This window comes from Bos indicus, chromosome 21 (assembly GCF_029378745.1).
Source record: "Bos indicus isolate NIAB-ARS_2022 breed Sahiwal x Tharparkar chromosome 21, NIAB-ARS_B.indTharparkar_mat_pri_1.0, whole genome shotgun sequence".
In the NCBI taxonomy this organism is placed as follows: Eukaryota; Metazoa; Chordata; class Mammalia; order Artiodactyla; family Bovidae; genus Bos; species Bos indicus.
In genome coordinates, this window is record NC_091780.1 from 27,155,045 (window position 1) to 27,180,376 (window position 25,332).

The window sequence follows — 25,332 nt, forward strand, 5'->3', positions numbered from 1 at the left end:
ATTTTCTCATTTTGTTAAAATTAAGTTAAATAAAATTATTTAAATACACTTTCTGTAGCATGGGTATACTAACGTAATTGGTCATTCCCTCCTAGTTAGATATTTTGGTTATTTAAAAAAATTTTTTTTAATTTAATTTTATTTTTTGGCCATGCCACTCAGCATGCAGGATTTTAGCTCCCCAACCAGAGAGGGAACTCTGTCTCCTGCAGGGAGTGCAGAGCCATAACCACTGGACCACCAGGGAATTCCCCTCTTGGTTATTTCTTGTCAATAATGTAGTCCTTGCACGGACATCTTTATGAGTGACTTTCCTTCATCATTCTGGTCATTGGATAGATTTCTAGAAATAAGTGAACAGCTTTATTTTAACTATCTGTTGTACAGAAACTGTCTCTACACTTTGAAACACGTATTTAGTCAGTACAAGGCATTGGTGGAGAAATAATTGAACTTGGCTCCCGCCTTCAAGTAGCTGAGTCTAGGTAGAGAGGCAACCAGCTCTAATTTCAAGAGAGAGATTACTCCAGTTATCTCCGAAAGTGGTTTCCCAAAAATCTTCCTTCTTAGGACCCACCAACACTTAAAAGATGAACTCACTGCTCTCTGGGAGTCAAAGACAAGGGTTCTAATCAGGGCTTGCCCTCACAAGATGACATGATCTTAGGTAAGTTCTTTTCTAGGCTTCGGTTTTCTCATCTTTAAATGAGGTCATTGGATTAGGTTCCTTCTAATGGTGCTGTTCTATGCCCCTTAAATAGTTGAAGGGTGTGGGTGAGCATGAGTGTATACTTTCCTTTTTTAGGTGTCTAATTATGTCTAGCAATCTGGGACAGTTTCTATGGGACATACTGGAAGGCATTGTGGTTGCCCAGGGTCCATTTCTGACCTTGGACTCTAGGATGATAGCTTTGTACAAAACAAATTACTGATGAAGGAGCAGGGTCCAGGCTTCTTCCTCTTTTTCTTTTCTTTCTTTCTTTTTTTTTTTTTTTGCTGCACTGCTTAGCTTTTTCAGGGCCTTAGTTCCCCAACCAGGGATTGAATCTATGCCCCCTGCAATGGAAGTACAGAGTCCTAACCACTGAACCCCTGGGAATTCCGGAATCCACACTTCTTGCAAAGACGGATTGAGAAATGAAGAGCTTTTAAAAGGAGGAGCTTTTTAATGAGGAGCCATTTGGTTGACATTGGAAATGGCTATTAATAGAAACAATATAGCTCCCACCAGCTGTGTGTAAGGAATCTCCAAACTCATTACCTACATCATTTCATTTAAACCTTTTAAAGCTCTGGGAGGTCAGTGTTTTTAAGCCCTATTTCACAGATAAGGAACTTGAAGCTCAAAGAGGAGACATGAACTGCTTTAGGGTGTTGCCCAAGGAAAAGTGAGGTCATGGTCAAATGCAAAGAAAAGCAAAATAAGCTAATTTTGGTTTTTTGAGTCTGAAGGCTTAGGTCAAGTTCTAATAAGGGGGTTTTATCAGATTTCTTTAGAAGGATACTTGTGAGAATGAGAACTTTAACCTTCAGTTCAGTTCAGTTCAGTTCAGTCACTCAGTCATGTCCAACTCTTTGCAACCCCATGGACTGCAGCACACCAGGCTTCCCTGTCCATCACCAGCTCCCAGATCTTGCTCAGACTCATGCCCATTGAGTTGGTGATGCCATCCAACTGTCTCATTCTCTGTCCTCCCCTCCTCCTCCTGCTTTCAACCTTTCCCAGCATCAGGGTCTTTTCAAATGAGTCAGTTCTTCAAATCAGTTGGCCAAAGTATTGGAATTTCAGCTTCAGCATCAGTCCTTCCAATGAATATTCAGAACTGATTTCCTCCAGGATTGACTATTTGGATCTCCTTGCAGTCCAAGGGACTCTCAAGAGTCTTCTCCAACACCACAGTTCAAAAGCATCAATTCTTTGGCGCTCAGCTTTCTTTATGGTCCAAGTCTCATATCTGTACATGACAACTGGAAAAACCATAGCTTTGACTAGATGGACCTTTGTTGGCAAAGTAATGTCTCTGCTTTTTAATATGCTGTCTAGGTTGGTCATAGCTTTTCTGCCAAGGAGCAAGCATCTTTATATTTCATGGCTGCAATCACCATCTGCAGTGATTTTGGAGCACCCCCCCCCCCCCCATCAAAAAAAAATAAAGGCTTTCACTGTTCCCTTTATTTCCCCATCTATTTGCCATGAAGTGATGGGACCAGATGCCATGATCTTAGTTTTCTGAATTCTGAGTTTTAAGCCAACTTTTTCACTCTCCTCTTTGACTTTCATCAAGAGGCTCTTTAGTTCTTTGCTTTCTGCCATAAGGATGGTGTCATCTGCATAGAGGTTATTGATATTTCTTCCAGCAATCTTGATTCCAGCTTGTGCTTCATCCAGCCTGGCATTTTGCATGATGTACTCTGCATATAAGTTAAATAAGCAGGGTGACAATATACAACCTTGATGTACTCCTTTTCCTATTTGGAACCAGTCTGTTGTTCCATGTCCAGTTCTAACTGTTGCTTCTTGACCTGCATACAGATTTCTCAAGAGGCAGGTCAGGTGGTCTGGTATTCCCATCTCTTTAAGAATTTTCCATAGTTTGTTGTGATCTGCACAGTCAAAGGCTTTGGCATAGTCAATAAAGCAGAAATAGATGATTTTCTGGAACTCTTGTGCTTTTTCAGTGATCCAGCAGATGTTGGCGGTTTGATCTCTGGTTCCTCTGCCTTTTCTAAATCCATCTTTAACATCTGGAAGTTCATGGCTCACATACTGTTGAAGCCTGGCTTGGAGAATTTTGAGCATTACTTTCCTAAGTGTGTGAGATGAGTGCAATTGTGCGGTAGTTTGAACATTCTTTGGCATTGCCTTTCTTTGGGATTGGAATGAAAAAGATAGGACACTCACTGAAAGATGAACTCCCCAGGTCGGTAAGTGCCCATTATGCTACTGGAGATCAGTGGAGAAATAACTCCAGAAAGAATGAAGAGATGGAGGCAAAGCAAAAACAACACCCAGTTGTGGATGTGACTGGTGATGGAAGTAAAGTCCGATGCTGTAAAGAACAATATGCATAGGAACCTGGAATGTTAGGTCCATGAATCAAGGTAAATTGGAAGTGGTCAAACAGGAGATGGCAAGAGTGAACATCCACATTTTAGGAATCAGTGAACTAAAATGGACTGGAATGGGTGAATTTAACTCAGATGACCATTATATCTATACTGTGGGCAAGAATCCCTTTGAAGAGATGGAGTAGCCATCATAATCAACAAAAGAGTTCGAAATGCAGTGCTGCTGCTCCTAAGTCACTTCAGTCGTGTCTGACTCTGTGTGACCCCATAGACGGCAGCCCACCAGGTTCCGCCATCCCTGGGATTCTCCAGGCAAGAACACTGGAGTGGGTTGCCATTTCCTTCTCCAATGCATGAAAGTGAAAAGTGAAAGTGAAGTCGCTCAGTCGTGCCCGACTCTTAGCGACCCTGTGGACTGCAGCCTACCAGGCTCCTCCGTCCATGGGATTTTCCAGGCAAGAGCACTGGAGCAGGGTGCCATTGTACTTGGATGCAATCTCAAAAAAGACAGAATGATCTCTTTGTTTCCAAGAGTTTAACCTTTGGTGTTGTGTTTATAAAGTAACTACTTCCCCCAACCACACCCTTCCACCCCGCAACCTTCTCTTAACTCCCATTTTTTTAAAGATTTTTTTTATATTTACCATTTTTAAAGTCTTTGTTGAATTTGTTAAGTATTTCTGTTGTTCATATTCTGATTTTTTGGCATCATCGCATGTGGGATCTTAGCTCCCGACCAGGGATAGAACCTGCACTCCCTGCATTGGAAGGCGGAGTCTTAACCACTTGACCACCAGGGAAGTCCCTCCACTACATTTTTTTTTTTTTTTCTGTCACAAGTGTGTATCTTTCCCCTCCTGCAATTTTATGTTTTCATGGGGATACTCCAGGATGAGCCACATAAGGTCTTGACCACAAAATCCTTGGAAAAAGTGCAGTTTCAAGTGCATTTTGCCTGTGGAAAATGTAGACAAACTACTGCTCAGGATCCCTGGGCTGCCCACCATTCTTTTTGTTGTTAAATTGCTTTTTAATAGGAGGATTGTTGTTTTATAATGTATTGATTTCTGCCATACATCAACATGAATCCTCTGTAGGGTATACACATGTCCCCTCCCTCCTGAGTCTCCCTCCCATCTCTCACCCCTATCCCACCCCTCTAGGTTGTCACAGAGCACCGAGTGCCAAAACTAAGACACAGAGCAGACAAATAATAAAAAAAATTAAAAGGATACCCAATAAATGGGTAGATTTTCAGATAATGTGACAATGTAAAGGGAGAGATATTTAGAAATAGAATAATCCGTCTTAGGGCTTTCCTGCCTGCAATGCAGGAGACCCAGGTACCATCCCTGGGTCAGGAAGATCCCCTGAAGGAGGAAATGGCAACCCACTCCAGTATTCTTGCCTGGGAAATCCCACGGAGTTGAAAAGAGTCGAAGGCGACTGAGTGACTAACACTCTCACGGTCAGTTCCATCCAGGAGTCTGCCCCTTAGGGCCAACTCTGCTGAAAGACTCTTGCTTGTGCTACCCTCTTCACTTTCACCTCCCAAATTTTCTCAAAGGCTTCATGGTTTGCAAGGATGTAGGATAAAGGAAGCAAAAGTATGAGAGAGGTTTTGTACTATACAAGTTCTTGCCTTATGTGGGGCTCTTTATATACATTCTCATTTTATACAACACCTCTATGAATAGGCACGTTGTCATCACCATCTTTCAGAAGAGCAATCAGAGACTTGAGGCAACTTGTCCAAGATCACACAGCAAACGAACAGGAGAGTCAGAATTATCTGGACTCCAGTGTTTACCTACTTAAGGACCCCCTTCTGGTCCAGAAAAAAAAGGGCCTTTTTCTGGTTTGTGGATGTTAATTACATTCTGTGGAGGAGCATCCAGGCAGGTTCAGAAATTCCGTTCTGCCCCCGATTGTTTGCATGCAAATTAGTGCTTAACTAGCTTCCTTTCGAGCTCAGGGCTGTGACTGCTAGTGGGATGGTTTTCCGGTTTTCCTTCAGCTTCCTTGGCTGCTACTCTGCCAGTATTGCCTCATTCTGTCTCAAGTACTGCTGCCTCCTGACCCCAGAAGAAGGGGTGAGAAGTGCTCAGCCCTGCCTGGCAGGCCAGGAACTTCCCAGGGCAGTGACTCCAGCTTCGGTTCTCTGAAAAAGCGAGGGGGTTTTCTCAGAGAGGCTTTACCCAAGAGGAAGGAAAAATATGGCAACCGAGCTTCAGCTGACCTTATAGCCCTGTGATCTTAGTCCCTGTCATTTAGTGAATTCTGAATATTACTCAGCTTCTCCATTGTGTAGCTGGAGGAAACGCTCGTGCTGTGTCATCTTCAGTCGTCAGTGCGCAGTTTTCTCTCTGCTGAGTTTACTTTTTGTGTATTTTGAAGTTTCAGAATCCAATTGGGTGTCTGGGTGAAAAAAAGGTCAAAAGTTTTTTTTTTTTCCTCTCCAGCCCCTTTCCAGGAGCTCCCCTCTGAATGGTTTGGGCGAGTAAGTACAGATGATTGATGCTCAGGGGAGAGAGGGACAGGATGAGGCTAAGGTCAAATTCACACCAGAAAGGTTAAAGAGATCTGACTTGGTGCTTCTGGGAAGAATGAACAAGATTGAGGGGACCTGGGCTCTCTCGCTTGCTTGGAATGTAGGCAGCAAACATGGCAGGCACAGTGACAACCAGGAGATTGGCTGGTGAACTGGGTCATTAGGGAGCACGGGATGGGTGCAGTTGGAAGGGACCTTGTGATCTGATTGTATAAAGAGGGGTACTTGAGTGCCTTGCAGAGGGACTGGGTTTTATCCTGGACTTGATGGCCATGATGGTGGGGGTGTGGGCATTGCAGATTTGCAAAGGAAGGGTCGTGATGAAAGCAGGGATGTAGAACAATCACTTTGGAAGTTGCAGGAGGGAGAGACAGGAAGCGGGGAGGCTAGTGATTTCATTCATAACAAGTCCGAGGAGCTGAGGCCCCCACTGGGGAAGTGGCTGGGAGGCAGGAAGAGGAGGAGACAGAGGCCAGTCCCATGGAAGAGTCTGCCTAGTTGGACTGTAGGCCAGGCAGGGGAAGCTGGACTCAGATACCTTCTAGGGGCTGCTTTGTGATCATTCAAGGAAAGGAGGTTTTGATTTAGAGGGGTGTGTGCAGCGTTTTCTTTTCCGAAGTAAACTTTTCAATGCAAATATAACATCTCTGCATGAAAAGTACACACCTCCAGAGTCTACACCTGGATGAATCCACACAGCGAACACACTTGTACAACCAGCATCCAGAACAGGTCACTGACTATGGCCAGCACCCAGCACCCTTCCCTCTGTGCCCCCAGCCTTTCCCTCTCTTTGTTTGCTGAGGAGACCACCATCCTGACTTCCCAAACCTTCAATTACATTTGCCTATCACTCCATGGTTGTGAAATCCATTTATAGGGTTGCATATAATTACAGATCGCTCAGTCCCAAAATTCCACTCTATAAATTTAGCAGCTAGGGGAAGGTTCTGTATAGCACAGGGAAGTCAGCTGGGTGCTCTGTGATGACCCAGAGGGGTAGGATGGGGGGAGTAGTGGAGGGAGGTCCAGAAGGGAGGGGATATATGTTTATACGTATAGTTGATTCACAAAGTTGTACAGCAGAAACTAACACAACATTGTAAAAACAATTATCCTCCAACTAAAAGAAATTTTAGATGTAGAAATAGATGGACATAGAAAGATGTTCATAACCTGCTGTGAAAAATTTTAGCCTAATCCATTTAGTTAATCTGCTGTTGCCATGTAGACATTTGAGTCACTCCTCATTCGGAGCCTTCAGAACTATGGCTTCTAGGAGCAGCCTCATTTGTGTCTTTTCGTGCACACGAACACATGACGAGCAGTGGACTTGCTGGGTCATGGGGCGTGTACGCATTCAGTTTACACAGATGCTGCCAAACATGTGCTTGGGTTCTGACAGGTTGAATTTTAAGTGGCAGCTATGAATCAAGTTGGGAGATGGGGTTAAAACTGTAGATGAGAGATGAGTTTACATTTCGTGTCATGAAAGAAAGCCATAGAAACATGGTATTTTTTAAGATGCAAGTCAAAGCCACTTTTGTCCTTGAGCAGCGTATTGGAGCTGTCAGGAGAGGGACCACACCCATCACAGCAAAGAGCTGCCAACAGTCTTTTTAGGTTCCTAGACTCTAAGCTAGGGGTATCCCCGGGTCACATTTCTTTGCCTACTCCTTAGTCCCCTTCTGGAATATGTGGCTCCCCCCAGTTTAAAAAAATTTTTTTTTTCTGAAAAGTTGGACTATTCCCTGGGTTTATGACATGTGCTCCATTGTACTAATCCATCCCTCACAATTCCATCTCTCCATTTGCATAACTGCTATAATTTTTAACATTTCAAAAATCATGCTGTGGGGGAGGGATGTGACGAGGTCAAACAGTTTCTGCCACAGCTCGCTGCTAGCTGGGTGCCCACAGACCACGGAGAGCCGGGGAGTCCAAACAAGCTCCAAAAGACTCAGGGTTGGGCAGGAGATGTCTTCTCTCTCCAGGGAAACTCTAGCTTGTAGCCAAAAAAAAAAAAAAAAAGGAATTTTCAAACTCCTTTGCATCTTAGGAAATTTAAAAAAAAGAGTTGTGTTCTGTACAACTAAATACTTATGTAGCCCAGATGTTAGCTGGAGGCCTCCCTACCCCACAAGAGCTCTGCAAAATCAGCTCCAACCTCTACCAACGGATTCCACGATCCACGAAAGTCAAAGTCCCTCCCTAGGATTGCTCCTAATGCTAGGGGACCTGCAGTTCTCAGGGCCAGGTTGTCCTCTAAAGTTTTGTCATCCAAGGTGGATCTGGAGATGGGCAGCATCGACATCCCCAGACAGCTTGTTGGAAATGTGGACTCATCCTCCAATTAAAACAAATAATAAAATACCTTTTTAAGAAAAGAGAAGAAATGTGGACTCAGTCCCAGCCCTAAGGCTTCGATCTGCTGCGTCAGAAGGTACGTTTGCACAAGGTCCCCAGGTGCTCTGTATGCATGGTACAGTTTAAGGAGCACTGCTGTATGGGAAGAGAAGGGGCCTGGAGTCTCACTGCACGTCCATGTGCATGCTCAGTCGCTTCAGTCATGTCCTATTTTTTGTGACCCCAGGGACCACAGCCTGCCAGGCTCCTCTGTCCATGGGATTCTCCAGACAAGAACACTGGAGTGGGTTGCCGTGCCCTCCTCCAGGGAATCTTCCTGACCCAGGGATCGAATCCATATCTGTATCTCTTAAGTCTCCTGCATTGGCAGGCGGGTTCTTTACCACTAGCACCACCTGGGAAGCCCAGGAGTCTAACAGATCTGGGTTCAAATTCTACCTCTGCCATTTACTGCTAGGTGACCTTGACCATGTCACTGAGTTTGCATTTCCTCCTGAAGGAAAAGAAGGAACACAGTGATTCCACCCTCAACACCACGACGTATGCAAGCCACAAGATTGCCAGTTGAGACAATGCACAAAGGCTGGCACATGGAGATCCTCCAGAAACATTCTCTCCACTTCCCAGACTGACCCAGCCCCAGAAGCAAAGGCATGCCTCCCTCTCCCACATCACAAGGCTTCCAGTGGAAATGTTTTAGAGTGTGACCCAGAGATGCCCTCTTGCCTGACTTTAGCAGGGTATGTATCTGAGTTGTTCTGCAGATGGTGACAGACAAGCAGAGCTGCTCACATGTTCCAGCCCCCACCCCTCCAACTCCCACTGGCTAGCTTGTTTTGGTCTGTAAGATTGGTGGAGGGACAAAGCTTTTCTTTCCTTAATCTATGTATGGGTTAATTCCAAGACTGGCATCAGAATATGAATGCAAGTTGTCATGCTTCTATTTCCACTCTGTTTAAAATCTTCCAGGGACTTCCCTCACGGTCCAGTGGCAAAGACTCCACCCTCCCAATGCAGGGGGCCCATGTTCAATCCCTGGTCAGGGAGCTAGATCCCACATGCCACAACTGAAGATCATCCTTCATGCCACAGCAAAGATCAAAGATCCCCTGTGCTACAGCTAAGTCCTGGCACAGCCAAATAATTAAAAAAATAAAAATGCTCCAGTGACATCACATGTTATACAGGCTAGGAGCCTATCCAGAGAGAAGGGAGAAGTGGGGCCTCAGAGAATGGCTTTGGTCTCTTGGTTCCAGGCAACAGAAACCAAGCTTCAATGAGTTCATACAAAACAGGGTTGGCCCATGGTCTCTAAGAAAGGCTGAGTCCCAAACCAGATGGTGTGACTAGGCCTCAGGAATGCTCCAGTCTTAGAGCCTTGAATGCTGAAGGAATTTTCTCTCCACTGTTCTGCTCCACATCTTTAGGTGCGTTGGTGTTATTTTCATGTTTTATTTTTTGGCCACACCACATGGCTTGCAGGATCTTAGTTCCCCAACCATGATTGAACCTAGGGCCATAGGAGTGAGAGTGTGAAGTTCTAACCACTGGACCTCCAGGGAAGTCCTGGTGTCATTTTCACTGAGCCCTGGATTTTCCCATACGGTGAGAAACATGTCCTGTATCCATGTTGTTCAGTCTCTCAGTAGTGTCTGACTCTGCAACTCCATGGACTGCAGCGTGCCAGGCTTCCCTGTCCTTTACTGTCTCCCAGAGCTTGCTCCAACTCATGTCCATTGAGTTGGTGATGCCACCCAACCGTCTTACCCTCTGTCGTCCCCTTCTCCTCCTGCCCTCAATCTTTCCCATATATGAATCTTCCCCATTCATATATGCACGTATGAATAAATAAATGTGTACATCTACATCTATATTTATATCTCTATGACAATGTAAAGTGGTTCTTCAAACCAAAGACTGAAATGAGCCTGGCAATTAGGAGTGCAGAGAGCAGCCTTTGAGAGAAATTGGTTTGCCTTTCATCTGTTCGTGTGGGCTGTTCTCAAGTTGCCCACGACTTAGATGTAACCAACCAAGTGAAAAAGTGAAGACTATTTTGTCAATTTGGGGTTGTGATCTCTTAAAATGGAGAAGTGTAATGGTATAGAGTCAAGGGCCACCCGTGCTTGCAGTCTGGAGAAAGGAAACCTGGGGAGTTGGCAAAAAGAAAGTTGGGGGTTTGAAAGGGACAAAACCGAATGCTGTAACCTCTTCTTCTTCAATCAGTGGGGGCGGGAGGAATAATTTGACCCTGGCACCTCCAATGGGAGCTTATACTTAAGGAAAAAGAGGACAACATAAGGGCTAAAGATGCAAGTGGACCTTGGGAAGTCATGACAACACTTACACTCTTGTGCTTGCTGTTCAGTTGCTCAGTCATGTCCAATTCTTTGTGATCCCATGGACTGTATGTAGCACACCAGGCTTCTCTGTGCTTCACCATCTCTTGGAGTCTGCTCAAACTCAGGTCCATTGAGTCGGTGATGTCATCCAACCATCTCATCCTCTGCGCTTTTACTCCAACACAGTGCTAAATCAGGAGGATGTCAGTAACATGAGATGGCATGTCATAATCAGCAATGTTAAGTGTTACATATGTAATTCCAGTTCATCTCTGCATACTTGGTAAAAGTGGAGAAGGAAATGGCATCCCGGAGAAGGAAATGGCAACCCACTCCACTATTCTTGCCTGGAAAATCCCAAGAACAGAGGAGCCTGACATGCTGCAGTCCATGGGGTCGCAAAGAGTCTGATGTGACTGAGCGACTAACTCTTCGTAAAAACTTTTCAGAATTTCTTTCCTCCTTGGATTTAACAGGATGCTGGTAATTTCATTGTGTTTTGCTGCTGAAAATATGTATATGATGCCACCACCACTGGCAGTCTCCATACCCTCTGTTTAATGCTTCTTTGTTTTTGAGATATGGGGTGGCTGAATTCTGTCTGCCAGTTCACACTGAGTTTCAAAGGTCTTTTTCAGAGACTTCCCTGATGGCTCAGTGGTGAGGAGTCCACCTCTCAATGCAGGAGACACAGGTTCTACCCTTGATCTGGGAGGATCCCACATGTCACTGAGCAACTAAGACCATGCACCGTGACTGCTGAGCCTGTGCTTTAGAGCCTGTGCTCTGCAACAAGAGAGGCCTCTGCAATGAGAAGCCCCGGGCACTGCAACTGGATCAAAGCCTGCACAACAACAAAGACCCAACATAGCCAAAAATAAATAAATAAAATTAGTTTTTTTAAAAAACCACCCCCAAACAAAGATCTTTTCCAGGGAATACCCTGATGGTTCAGCAGTTAGGACTTTGTTCTTTCACTGTGGAGGGCATGGGTTCAATCCCTGGTCAGGGAATTCAGTTCTCACAAGCTGATGGCAGGGCCAGAAAGAAAAAAGAAAAAGATTTTTCCCAGGTCTTCCCTCCCAGCACCTGTTCTGAAGTGTTCTGATTCTGATACAGGGCTTCTCAAACTGTTCTGTGCACATGAAGCTCCTGGAAGATCTTGTTGAAAATGCAGATTCTGACTCAGCAGTGGAACAGGGTGGGGCTGAGATCTTGGTGATGCAGGCAAAGCTGGTGCAAGGACCACTCTTGGAACATCTCGGCAAGGCCCCAGCATGACACTTCCCTCTCCTTAGTCTGCTTTCTGTCTCCACCATCCTTCAAGCTTCTGCTTCTTGGCCATCTGCTTCACTTTTTTCCTAGACCCTACCTTCTTGTCTTCTAAATTGTCCCCAACAGGGCCATCTTGCTCAAATCAAATTTCACTCAGGTTGCCCAAAAGGATGTTCAGGAATGAAGTCAAAACAACTGGAGTTTCTCCCCAAGGAGGTCGAGGTGAGAAGAGAAAATCTGGGGGTAACTGGACATAGAACACAGCTTGTAGGAAAGGAGAGTCAGCAAGACGTAGGTGTGGTCCTGAGGTCAGGGGATCTCAAGTGACCCAACTGCTTGAGGACTGGGAGGGCCCGAACAGTGAAATTCTAATCGTGTGATTGTGACTCAGCCTGCGCCGGTATGCACTTCTTGCCCTCACCCGTAACTGCTCTCATCTTGGAACGTGGTTCCCCACCTCCCAGTCCCTAGGTGGTTCCATGGAGACATGTGGCAAGTTCTGGCCACTGGTTTGTGAATGGAAGTGATTGCGTGCACCATACCCTGCTGCTGCATTTACCTGCTGGCGTGAGACCCTGAAACCTTCTCCTCCCCTGCTTCCTTAACAAGAAGGCCATGTTGTCCAGTCCTGCAGAACAGGACAATAAGTCTTTGTCAGCCTGTTTTCTTTATTTAAGTTTTTTTTTTTTCCTCCAATGTTGACCATTTTGAAAGGAAATGACTACCCCAATCTAGTATTCTTTCCTGGGAAATCCCATGGTCAAAGGAGCCTGGCAGGTTATACTACAGTCCATGAGGTTGCAAAGAGTTGGATGTGACTGAGTGCCTAAGCGCACACAGAAATGGAATCTAAAAGCCCTTTGGTGCTCAGAGAGAGAAAAATGGGTGAAAAGGTGAAATGTAAGCATCCTCCCCATGCTCCTACCTGCCTCCCCATTCAATAATACAACCAGGATCTAATCCTTGAATGGGGTGATAGAGAGGGGGCGGTAGACACAGGTTTGAGTGGATCCCAGAGCTGATTGCATCTTCCCAGGCTATGACCTAGGAAAATCTCAGGCCCTTTAAGACCTGGCCCCATTTCCCCAAAGCTAGTGACATATTAACATCCAGTCATAGGTAAGATGGGCTTCCCAGGTGGCGCTAGCGTTAAAGAATTCACCTGCCAATGCAGGAGACAAACAAGATGCGGGTTCCATCCCTGGGTCAGGAAGATCCCATGGAGGAGGGCAGGGCAACCCACTCCAGTATTCTTGCCTGGAGAATTCCATGGGCAGAGGAGCCTAGAGGTCTAGATCTAAGGGGTTGAAAAGAATCGGGACATGACTGAGCAACTTAGCATGCATGCATATGTAAGATATATGGTAACTGTTCCAGAAGCCTCAGTGTAGTTTTAAGCTTTCATAACTTCAGAAATATAAATTCAACAGACGTATCGAAGAGGTCTTTTAAAGATGTAATGTTTTAAGTTTTGTTTACTCATAAGGAATTTTTGAATTTTGAACAATAATTTTAAAGTTAGAAATTAGGGGGACAAAAAAAGATTGGTCCCTTCCATAGATGGTAAGCATTGACTGAAACAAAAAGGTTTAAATGTGTTGTTCCAAGTTCACAAAACTAAAAAGGTTTAAGGACTTCACTCTGGACTCAGACGTTAAGAATCTGCCTTCAGTGAGGGAGATCGGGGTTCAATCTCTGGGTTGGGAAAATCCCCTGGAGAAGGGAATGACTACCCACTCCAGTTTTCTTTCCTGGTGAGTCCCACGGACAGAGGAGCCTGGTGGGCTACAATCCAGGTTGCAAAGAATTTACACTTGTGATGCGACACAAGCTTAACAGTACACTAAAGTTTGGGGAACACTGTGTCAGAAGGCAGTTTCTCATCTTTGGTCCTGGAGTTATGTTGCAACCTGTGTCTGGAGGCAGCTGCAGAACTAGTTGCTATGAGTTGCTTATCAATGACCACCAGAGCTTTGACTTTAAAATTGTATAATTAACGCCAAAGTCTCAAACATATTTGGGCTTTTTGTTTCTCTGGGTTTTTTGTTTTATAAATTTTGGGTTCTTTTGTAACCTTTTATAAGAGCTCTGAATACTAGGTAAGCCTCTTCCCATAGTGAGGGGAAGGTACTTTTGGTTTTGATTATCATGGAACCTTTTAAAAATACAAAAATACAATGAAGTCTTCTCACCCAACTTCTATTTCCATGATCACTTTTCCTTTTTTTGTTTGTTTTTTGCTAAAGTGTTCAAAGTGAATCCTAAATGTGAGATAAGTGAAGTTTTTTGTTTTTGTTTTTTTTTAAATTGGAGTGTAATTGCTTTATAATGTTGTGTTTCTGCTGCACAAGGAAGTGAATTAGCCATCTGTATACATATGACCCCTCTTGGACCTCCCTTCTGCCCACTCCATACCATCCCTCTAAGTCATCACAGAGCACTGAGATGTGCTCCCTGCATTATTCAGCAGCTTCCCACTAGCTATCTATTTTACACATGGGAGTGTATATAGCCCTGGCTCAAGAAGATCCCCCAGAGAAGAGAAAGGCTATCCACTCCAGTATTCTTGCCTGGAGAACCCCTTAAACAGAGAAACCTGGTGGGCTATAGTCCATGTGATCGCAAAGAGTCAGACACGACTGAAGTGACTTAACATGTGCGCAGTATATATATGTCAATGCTACTCTCCCAATTCATCCCACCCTCCCTAGATAAGTGCAGTTTTGTTGGGCTTAAGAAGACAATGTCAACTGGGGAAATAGAATCAAATAGCATTAGGGTAATTGGCAGAGAGAGAGGGAGAGTGGGAGAGACACTGGGACTGAAAGAGCAAGGGAGGGAGAGAGGAAGGGAAGAGAGACAAATAGAAGAGCGTCTAGAATGAGATCACTATATTTATCCCTGTGCTCCTCTCCTGCCCCATTTCCAGTTTTCTCGACTTCCCACCTACTTTGTTCTTGACTTTGAGACATTAGCAACCTGGGAGTCTAGAGGCATCTCTAAGCAGAGGGTTTTCTATCACAGTAAAACAAAAGGGAGACCACACCCTTTTCTACCTCGTCTGCCTCCCCCCTGCAAGTTCACAGTCTCACTGCCAACCGTTCAAAGGACTGGGTGGCTTCCTTCTCCTTTTTTTCACAGAAGGAGCTTGACTCTTAATCCTGGAACACGGCCATCTTTCCTTCACCAGCCGGGCTTTGGGAATACAACAGGGAAAGGAAGGGAAACAGAGAAAGAAATCTGTGACTCCTTGGGGACCCCTCACCCCGGAGCAGTATTTCTCCCCAAACTCTCCTATAAATGTCTAGAATTCGGAGTCATGAAACTAGGATTTCCACAAACACAGACCCTCAAATTAGTTCAGAGTATAATATTTACAATAAATATTAACCTAAGAAAAACCCTGAGATGATTTGCAATGATAAGAACTCAGTTTAACTCTGTCTTCTCCGGTTTAGCAGTGGAGCTTATTTTAGATCACCTATTAATATCTCATGGGATACTCAGACTTTATAAAATGCAGTTCGGGGGAACTGTCCTGAAATGGCTTTCCTGCAATCTGAAATCCCTGGATGGGATAAGTCACTTCTCCCAATTTGTTGAAGGGAAGCTCATTCCATGTGGAGGGTCAGGGGTGATGGAAGATCAGAAAGAGAGTCAGAGCAATTAAGAGGATGGGGGGGTGAGGTTAGCAGAAGATTTGCTTCCAGAGGGCCAGTGTGTCTACTGGTTAAACCAGCAAAGTTGCCAGACAAAGCAGAAAGGAGGGCTTACTTGGGTCCTGAATGAATCTGAGGCAAACTCCGGGAGATGATGAAGGACAGGGAAGCCTGGCGCACTGCAGTTCATGGGGTTGCAAAGAGTTGGACACGACTTAGCAACTGAACAACAACAAAGGCACAGGCTTCTCAGTCAGGGTGACCTTGGACCTGCTCCTAGAGCAAAGAGAAGGTCATTCCTAAAAAGGAGTGCAAAGACCACCAGCCCAAGGGAGCCTACACTGGCCCAGGAGTTAGAGTAAGAAGAGCAATAGAAAAAATAGTCCAACATTTATGTATGTATGTATGCATGTATGTATGTATATAAATAATGATTATTTTTACAACATGCATCGTCATTAAAGAATTATCTCTTTACCCTTGCAAAATGTTTTAAAATTAAATGGAGGACTTCCCTGATGGTCCAGTGGCTAAGACTCTGTAGTCCCAATGCAGAGGACCCAGGTTCAACCCTTGGTCAGGGAACTGGATTCCACATGCTGCAAATAAGACCTGGGGCAGTCAAATAAAAAATATATGAAAAAAAAGTAAATTGCAGGCTATCTCGGAAGACAACTCCATGTTTAAATGATTTCATTGCTCACATCTAATTATTTCAAACTTCTGTCTTAGTTTTTTCAAACTACGTCTTTCCCTTAGATCTGAACTTTGATTCATCCTCAGAATTGTGTAAGCACCACTCCATGGTGTGCTTGACATTTAGCTTTGTGGAGACCAGCTTTACTTCTCTTCATCTTTATATAACTGATCGTAAAAGATCTTCACGACCCAGATCCCAGATAATCACGATGGTGTGATCACCAACCTAGAGCCAGACTTCCTGGAATGCAAAGTCAAGTGGGCCTTAGGAAGCATCACTACAAACAAAGCTAGTGGAGGTGATGGAATTCCAGTTGAGCTATTTCAAGTCCTAAAAGATTATACTGTCAAAGTGCTGCACTCAATATGCCAGCAAATCTGGAAAACTCAGCAGTGGCCACAGGACTGGAAAAGGTCAGTTTTCATTCCAATCCCAAAGAAAGGCAATGCCAAAGAATGCTCAAACTACCACACAATTGACTCATCTCACATGCCTGGAAAGTAATGCTCAAAATTCTCCAAGCCAGGCTTCAACAGTACATGAGCCATGAACTTCCAGATGTTCAAGGTGGATTTAGAAAAAGGAGAGGAACCAGAGATCAAATTGTCAACATCTGTTGGATCATCAAAAAAGCAAGAGAGTTTCAGAAAAGCATCTGCTTCTGCTTTATTGACTATGCCAAAGCCTTTGGCTGTGTGGACCACAACAAACTATGGAAAATTCTTAAAGAGATGGGAATACCAGACCACCTGACCTGCCTCTTGAGAAATCTGTATGCAGGTCAGGAAGCAACAGTTAGAACTGGACATGGAACAACAGACTGGTTCCAAATCAGGAAAGGAGTATATCAAGGCTGTACATTGTCACCCTGCTTATTTAACTTATATGCAGAGTACATCATGCAAAATGCCAGGCTGGATAAAGCACAAGCTGGAATCCAGATTTCCAGGAGAAATACCAATAACCTCAGATATGCAGATGACACCACCCTTATGGCAGAAAGCGAAGAAGAACTAAAGAGCCTCTTGATAAAAGTGAAAGAGGAGAGTGAAAAAGTTGGCTTGAGGCTCAACATTCAGAAAATGAAGATCATGGCATCTGGTCCCATCACTTCATGGCAAATAGATGGAGAGACAGTGAAAACAGTGAGAAACTTTATTTTTTTGGGCTCCAAAATCACTCCAGATGGTGACTTGCAGCCATGAAATTAAAAGACGCTTGCTCCTTGGGAGGAAAATTATGACCAACCTAGACAGCATATTAAAAAGCAGAGACATTACTTTGCCAACAAAGGTCAGTCTAGTCAAAGCTATGGTTTTTCCAGTAGTCATGTATGGATGTGAGAGTTAGACTATAAAGAAAGCTGAGCGCCAAAGTATTGATGCTTTTGAACTGTGGTGTTGGAGAAGACTCTTGAGAGTCCCTGGGACTGCAAGGAGATCCAACTAGTCCATCCTAAAGGAAATCAGTCCTGAATATTCATTGGAAGGACTGATGCTGAAGCTGAAACTCCAATACTTTGGCCACCTGATGCGAAGAACTGACTCATTTGAAAAGACCCTGAAGCTGGGAAGGATTGAAGGCAGGAGGAGAAGGGGACAACAGAGGATGAGATGGTTGGATGGCATCACTGACTTAAAGGACATGATTTTGGGTAAACTCCAGGAGTTGGTGATGGACAGGGAGGCCTGGCGTGCTGCAGTCCATGGGGTTGCAAAGAGTGGGACATGACTAACTCAGCCATACATATACATGTATCCATTCTCCCCCAAACTCTCCTCCCATCCAGGCTGCCACATAACACTGAGCAGAGTTCTATGTGCTATACAGGAGGTCTGTGTTGGTTTGATGTTGTTTAGTCACCAAGTCATGTCTGACTCTTTTGGGACTCCACGGACTGTAGCCTTCCAGACTCCTCTGTCCATAGATATTCCCAGACAAGAATACTGCAGTAGGTTGCCATTTCCTTCTCCAGGGGCTCTTCCCATCCCAGGGACTAAACCCATTTCTTCTGCATTGGCAGACAGATTCTTTACCACTGAGCCACCAGTTGGTTATCATTTTAAATATAGCAGTGTGTACAGGCAACCATAAGTTCATTCTCTAAGTCTGTGAGTCTGTTTCTGTTCACTCAGCATGAACAGGTTGTCATGAATAAGACTTGTCATTTTTTTTTTAGTCAGACAAAGAATGTTGTTTCCTGTCCAGCCATCTAATGCAGCACACAGGTATAGAAGCACAAAGAAGCAAGGATTTGTGCTGTAAGGGTGAGAACCAGCAGCAGTCAGGGCATAAAAGCTCAGGTCCATTCTCTGCCTTTCTCTGCAGGTTACTAGTGTCTTACTAGTGGGAGCAAAATGGATGGCAGGTTCTAGGACAAAGCCAGCAACACTTTGGGGGTATCCAGTGAGACTTAGAAGCAGGGAGGAGAAAAGAGAAGGGTAAGCTCAGAAACAGGAAGCAAGCCTAGGAGCTGGCATCACCCCCTGGTGGTTTTTTACTTCCTGGGTGAGAGGGGTTTTTTTTAAGATGGTAGAACATTTCATTGGAAATTTCTTTCCCTCATTTTAATTCCCTTTAGTTATCCAAGCTCTTCAGTAAAATAAAGTCCTGTGAGGTATTGTTTTAGGGGCCTCTGGGAGAATCTCTAAGTGAAGTTTGGGGTTCCCACATCACCCTTCAGAAACCAGTGCAGTAGTAGTAACACTGCAGTGATTTGATTTAGTCTTTAAGTCATGTCCAGTTCTTTGTGACCCCATGGACTGTAGCCTGCCAGGCTCCTCTGTCCACAGAATTTTCCAGGCAAGAATACTAGAGTGACTTGCCATTTCCTCCTCAAGGGAAACTGCCCAACCCAGGGATCGACCCCAAGTCTCTTGCATTGTCAGGTGTATTTTTTACCATTGAGTCACCAAGGATTCCCTAGTAACACTGCTTGAATGTAGATATTCCTAGACTTGTGGGGCTGGATCAACCATGAAGATAGTGATGGCCAACAGAAGCAGAATAGTGCACCCTGTCAAAATGATGACTCAGGACCATACTTGGGACTTACGGCAAATCCTATCATCCGAAATATGCTGAAGGAGGAAGTCTCTAGAATGGAGAGTAGAGAGGATGCTGGAATTCAGCTGTGCCACTTATTAATTGTGACCTGCAGTACATTTTCATCCTTTCTAAACCTCACCCTTTCTAAACCTCAGTATAGGCTTGTTGTAAGGATTCGATGAGAAAGTGCACCAGAAACACTTAGAATATATTTGTGCTCAATAGTTAAAACTGCTATCTTAGAAATTTCCTAAAAAGTTGTATTCCTACCCCTACCCTCATTACAGACAAGGGGAAACCGAGTGAAAATGGTGTAAAGAGAAAGCTGTAAAGGTACAAAAATATATTGCCATAGTACTGTGGAATAGCTCTGTATTTTTTTTTTTTTAAGATTTTAGTTTTTATTTTATTTGTCTGTAGTGGGTCTTAATTGCTGCATTTGGGATCTAGTTTCCTTACCAGGGATGTGGAACTTGGGCCGTCTCCATTGGGACCATGAAATCTTAACCACTGGACCACCAGGGAAGTTCCTTGGATAGCTCTGTATTTGTGTTTATCATATTATTCAAAAGTTATTTTTGTATCAGTTTCCACCAGTAAGACTGTCATATGGAGGGAGAGGTCTGGCTGAGCTTTCTGGTATACCCAACACATGCAGCACAGCGTAAGGCACACAGAATTGTTCAACAAACGTCAGTGGAACTGAACTGTCCTACAGCTAACTTGTTCCCCTTCACACTGCCTCTCCTACTAATGTGACCTATCCCCAACCTCCAGCCTTCCTTCTGGCCTTTTGGAGTATCCTGGGAAGCCTGGAGCTGGCGTTTTCATTAAATAAGGGCTTCCCAGGGACAACCACCCTTTCCCTTCCTGTCCATTCTTGGGCCGGCCAGAAAGTCACAGTTCACAACAGGAAACCAATTGCTTTGTGCTATCAGAAGACATTTCCTTCGCAGCACAAAAACGTCTGAGTAATAATTTCGAGCCGGGCTTCACCCATTTCCTGTGAGAGGAGGCAAGTTCGCCCACCCCTGTCCTGTAGAGCCTCACTTGCCAGCCCTGCAGTGATGCAATGCCTTCTGTGCTGGGAGGATGGCCCACTAGGTCCAGCATCCTGTGTACCAGACTCACTTGGGACGGTTTTCCAACATTGATGCAGAACAGAGTCACTGTGACTAATTTGTACTGCTGTCTGAATACACAGGCAGCTTTGGAAGTAAAAACTCCTTGTGTAATAAAGTCATAGCTTTCTCTAAAAGTCAAGACCCAATTTGGCAACCAGGAGTTCACAGATGTCAGGGACCATGAAAAGTCAATGGAACTGATTCTTGGTAGCTCCCTTATTACTTCTTCGGTCTGTAGGGGAAAGTGACCATGTTGAGTAGAAATGAGCTTTGTTTGTTCCCCTGTCTCAGGACAGGGAACAGAGCACCCGGGACAGGTGATATTGTATAGTCTAAGACACCTAAAAAGGAAGATTCTAGTCCTCCTTAATGATCACATTAGATATATATTTTTTTAATATTGCCTTACAATTTTCTTTCTCTTTAAATTGTTATTAGGGTATAGCTGATGTACAAAGTTGTGTTACTTTCTGCTGGACAGAAAAGTGAATCAGTTATACATGCATCCACTCTGTTTTTTTTTAGATTCTTTTCCCATGTAGGTCTTTACAGAGTATTGAGTAGAGTTCACTGTGCTATACATGGGTGAATGCTAAGTTGCTTCAGTGTGTCCAACTCTTTGCAACCCTATGGACTGTAGCCTGCCAGGCTCCTCTGTCCATGGGATTCTCCACGCAAGAATACTGAAGTGGGGAGGAGCCATGCCCTCCTCCAGAGGATCTTCCCAACCCAAGGATTGAACCCGTGTCTCCAGATCCTGCATTGCAGGTGGGTTCTTTACCATTGAGCCACTAGGGAAGCCCTTGTGCTACATAATAGGATTTTGTTTATTTATTTACTTTTTTTGGCTGCACCATGCATCATGTGGGATCTTAGTTCCCCAAACAGGGATCGAACCCACACACCCTGCAGTGAAAGTGCGGAGTCTTAACTGCTGGATCACCAGGGAAATCCCCACATTAAACCTTTTAACAGTAACTCTGAAAGAGTTTAGACATTCTTGTTCAATTGCTCCCATTTTGCAAAAGGGAACATGGAGGCCTGAAAAGGAAAATAACTTCTCAAAATTTACAGAGCAAATCAGTGGCTGAATCAGGTTAGATTTCAGGCTTCTTCATTTACAGGACCATGGCATCCCCAGAGATGAATATTTGAATCCCTTTCTTCTTATACTGTCTTACAGACCTTCTTATGTGGACTCCAGGTCTCACCTACCAGGTAGCAGAACTCTGCGTATTTCTAAAAGAAAAAGGCTGCAGGAACTTCCAGCTTCTAGAGAATTTGGACCAACTTCTTTCTCCCTACATCATTGTAGACAGGAAGCAAAGGACAGTGGTATGGCCCTGGGCTTCTTTTCACCATCCCTAGCTGGAGATATTTAATGTTTCCAGGGAGACAGTGAAAGCGAGTAGCCTAGCATGCTACAGTCCATGGGATCATGAAGAATCAGACAGGACTTAGCAATTGAGCAACAACAGGAAGTGCTAATGAGGAGGGTGGTTATCTGTGAGCTTACCTATAGGAGACCCTGTCTCCTATACAGGTCAGCCTGTCAGAAGGCACGAAAGCTTCTTTCCTCTTCTGAGAGCAGTGGCCACACCACAGTGATGGACCCTCAAGTTGGAAAGACAGAGCAGAAGCATCAAGCAGTCCATTTCTTTGTGGTAAAACCAGCATTGGAAACACTCAGCACCAGTGGCAAGGATGCAGAACCTGCAGAAATCAAGTGACTTCAAGATGCACATTGGACAGTGCAAAAGCCAAGGCTATAAGAAGTTCCCTGAAGCTAAAGGGGGATGTCCTACACCTGGACAGACAGGGACGGTGTAGGACACACAGGCGATCATATGGACTGGATGAGAACCAGTCTTCTCACACTGATTATGGGTTCTTTCCAGTCCCCTAAGAGGAAGGAGCTTGTGGATGGTTGGATATGGGCATGTACATACATTTTCTATAGTTTTCAATTCATGGAGTGGTCTTTACCACTTTCTTTCTTTCCTTCTTTCTTTCCTTCCTCTCTCCCTCTTTTCTTCCTTTCTTTGTTCCTTCTTTCTTTTCTTTCTTCCTTCCTCCTTTCCTCCCCTCCCTCCCTCCCTCACTCCCTCTCTCCCTCACTTCTTCCCTCTCTCCCTCCCTCCCTTTTTTCTTTCACCACATGGCATGCAAGATCTTAGTTCCCCAACCAGGAATCAACCTGTTCCCCCTGCAGTGGGCTTCACCATTTTCAACCCGTGCTCTTGCCTTTGCATGACTTCCAGAGGTAAACTCCCACCCGGGTATTTTTATAGATAAATATTTTATCCAGCAGGGTCCCAAAAGAAAATGAATGGCACACTCAAATTTGGATAATTTGAGGAAGATTTGATAAACAGGGTGATTATACAGGAGTGGAGATTAAGGCAGTAGTGCAGTAATCTGGAATTTGTAAGCTCAAAGAGACAAGAGAAGGGACCAGTCACAGGAATCTGAAGGGAGAGAGTCTCTCACAGAAGGTGCTTTGAGAGAGACACAATCAACAAACTTCCCTGGTGGTCCAGTGGTGAGGACTCTGTGCTTCCACTGCAGGGGGCACAGGTTTGATCCCAGGTCGGGGAACTAAGATCCCACATGCCACATAGTGGGACGAGAAAAAAGAAAAAATCTTTAATCTTAAAAAAGAGAGAGAGAGACAGTTAATTGCAGGTAAGTTTAAAGGGAGAAAGGCTTCCCTGGTGGCTCAGATGGTAAAGAATCCACCTGCAATGCAGGAGACCTGGGTTCGATGCCTGGGTTGGGAAGTTCCCCTGGAGGAGGGCCTGGCAACCCATTCTAGTATTCTTGCCTGGAAAATCCAAACCTAGAATACAAATACCCTGAGCTCATTCTCCTTCTTCCCTTGTTCTGGGATCTCCATTGGCCAGACCCAACAGGAAACCAGAGGGCTGTGTGTGTGTGTGTGTGTGGCGGGGGGGGGGGTGCATGTTGACACAGTGCATACTGTCAGCTTCCTAGGTGGGGAAGGGTTGTCTGGGTGGTGGCGGTGGGGAAGATCAGAAGAGCTGGCAAGAGGCATCTGGCAGAGTCATTTGGACTGGACACTCTGTAGCTGACACTGGCTATTAGCTATGACATCAACCATGCCTACATGTTTTGTATGGAAATTTGTGCAAAATGAATCAGGCCAGACGTGTGTCCCTTATTTGCAGTGAGGTCCTTGGGCCCAAATTCCTCTGTGGACCCAGTGTCCCTGGCGAGCTACCCAGGCCCACATGTGAGCCACAGAACTCTCCTGGCTCCTCTGGTCAAAGCCAGAATTAAAGGCTAAGCAGCCTCCTTGGCCCCTTCCCTGAGGTCCACACCCTTGTCTTGGCCCTTGACCTTCAATGGTGAGAAGAGGCAAGGTGGGACAAGGAGGAGAGTCTCCTTAAGGGGAAGAGCATGTTTCATTTCTTCCTAAAGTTTGGCACATGGCAACCCACTGCAGTATTATTGCCTGGAAAAGTCCATGGACAGAGGAGCCTGCAGTATTATTGCCTGCAAAAGTCCATGGGGTTACATGACTGAGCATGTGTGCATGAGGGTGGAGGGAGATGGGTTGGTGGCAATAAACTGGTAAAACTAAAAAAAATGAAAAATAAAGAAAATAAAGTTTGACACAGCTGGCCCAAGCCGCCCACTGCTGTCCTTTCCTGGGTGGGGCTCTCCCAGGTGGGAGGCAGCCCCAGGCCTGTCATACTCCAGATATACCAGAGCCAAGTTCTGCAGCATGGAAAGTACAAGAGAAAGACCATGTCATTACAGAAAGTTTAAAAGAGAAGATTGAGCTAATTGTATAAATTTTAAAAATCATACATGCTTATAGTAAAAATTTCAACGTTAAAAATACTCAATGGAAAAAAAAATACAGAATGGAACAAAACAAAAAATAAAATACTCTTGCTGCCCCATCCTCCTACCCCAAGCTCACCATTCTCATTTCTTAAAGTTTAAAACTGTCCTAGGTTCTTGCAGCTTCCAGGATGGCTCAGTGGTAAAGAATCCACCTACCAATGCAAGAGATGTGGGTTTGATCCCTGGGTCAGGAAGATCCCCTGACAGAGGGCATGACAATCCACTCCTGTATTCTTACCTGAAGAATTCCATGGACAGAGGAGACTGGTCTACAGTCTATGGTGTCGCAAAGAGTTGAGCAGGACTGAGCACACATGCACTAGGTTCTTGTATCTTCTTCTGTAACTTTATAGATGATTAAAAAAAATTTTAAACATGGGTAAAATCGTGTTATGCATGCTCTATTGCATGTTGTTTTTTTTTTCTTTTTAGCATTTTTGTTTTAGTAAATTTTTAAAGTTTGCTTTTGAAATGTATTAGTTACGACTTTTCTTTTCTCATATTTTGTCTGAGCCATGTGGCTTGTGAGACATTAGTTCCCTCACCAGGGATTGAACCTGTGCCGCCTGCATTGGCAGCACCGAGACTTAGCTGCCAGGGCGATCCTCTGTCTTTCCCTATGAATCCAGCCCCTGACTCATAGATTCCCAGATGCCTTATTTTCCATTTCAACAGGTATTGGAATTTGATGACTGGTTATGATTTTTCTTTAAATAGATGATTTTTAAAAGATGGGCCAAATTATTCAATAGGATTTTTTAAATTAGAGGCTTCCCTCATAGCTCAGTCAGTGAAGAATCCACTTGCAATGCAAGAATGTACCTACAATACAGGAGACCTGGACTTGATCCCTGGGTTGGGAAGATCCCCTGGAGAAGGAAATGGCAACCCACTCCAATATTCTTGTCTGGAGAATCCCATGGACAGAAGGGCCTGGCACAAAGAGTCAGACATGACTGAAGTGACTAAGCACACGTGCACACAAGCAAATAACAGGAATGATGTTGTTGCTTTAATACTGTTTATAACATCTCTTAGTTTTTTAAAAATTTAATTAATTAATTTATTTTTGGCTGCACTGTGTCTTCATTGCTGTGCACAGGCTTTCTGTAGTCATGGTTCTCAGGCTCTTCTTTTTGCAGAGCACTGGCTCCAGAGCATGCAGGCTCAGTAGTTGTGGCTCATGGGCTTAGCTGGACCAGGGATTGAACCCATGTCCCTGCATTGGCAGGTGGATTCTCAACCACTGGATCACCAGTAAAGTCCTTAGTTTTTTGTTTTAATTACAGGAAGGTATAAAATAAAAGGGCTTCCCCAGTGGCTC

General features: G+C 44.5%; 1 protein-coding gene and 1 non-coding gene across 2 annotated transcripts in view; both read left to right on the forward strand.

The window, feature by feature from the left end:
- Positions 1-25,332, forward strand: part of CFAP161 (cilia and flagella associated protein 161) — a 138,426-nt gene that overhangs the window by 33,734 nt on the left and 79,360 nt on the right. The window lies entirely within an intron of this gene.
- TRNAG-CCC (transfer RNA glycine (anticodon CCC)) lies at positions 15,776-15,848 on the forward strand. The gene has a single exon. It is a non-coding gene; the product is annotated as a tRNA-Gly (tRNA).